Genomic DNA, 685 nt, shown 5'->3' with positions numbered 1-685 from the left:
GTCACTTGTCTCAAGATAATTATTTTACACCAAATAATATTATTGTGTTGAACTATTTAGAGTGCAGACAGCATGGTTGTGAGGCCAGTTGGATGTACTGCCAAATTCTCTAAAACAACAATGGAGGCGGCTTATGGTAGAGAAATTAACATTAAATTATCTGGCAACAGCTCTGGTGGATATTCCTGCAGTCAATTGCACACTCCCTCAAAACTTGAGACATCTGTAGCATTGTGTTCTGTGACAAAACTGCACATTTTAGAGTTTTATTGTCTCCTGCACAAGGTGCACCTGTGTAATGATCATGCTGTTTAATTAGCTTCTTGATATGCCACAGACAGACAGATGGATTATCTTGGCAACGGAGAAATGCTCACTAACAGGGATGTAAACAAATGTGTGCACAACATTTGAGAGAAATAAGCTTTTTGTGTGAATGGAACATTTCTGGGATCTTTTATTTCAGCTCATGAATCATGGGACCAACACTTTACATGTTGCATTCATATTTTTGTTCAGTATCGTTTAAACTTTTACAAATATTTATATAATAATCCATGCATACATTTTACATATAGGTGACCCCTGGGAATCGAACCCACAATCTTGGCATTGCAAGCGCCATGCTCTTCCAACCGAGCACCAGAGAACCAATTTTCTGTTTAAGCAAACATAAAACAGATCC

This window comes from Oncorhynchus nerka, linkage group LG21, assembly GCF_034236695.1.
Source record: "Oncorhynchus nerka isolate Pitt River linkage group LG21, Oner_Uvic_2.0, whole genome shotgun sequence".
Classification (NCBI taxonomy): domain Eukaryota; kingdom Metazoa; phylum Chordata; class Actinopteri; order Salmoniformes; family Salmonidae; genus Oncorhynchus; species Oncorhynchus nerka.
This window is presented reverse-complemented; position numbering follows the sequence as displayed.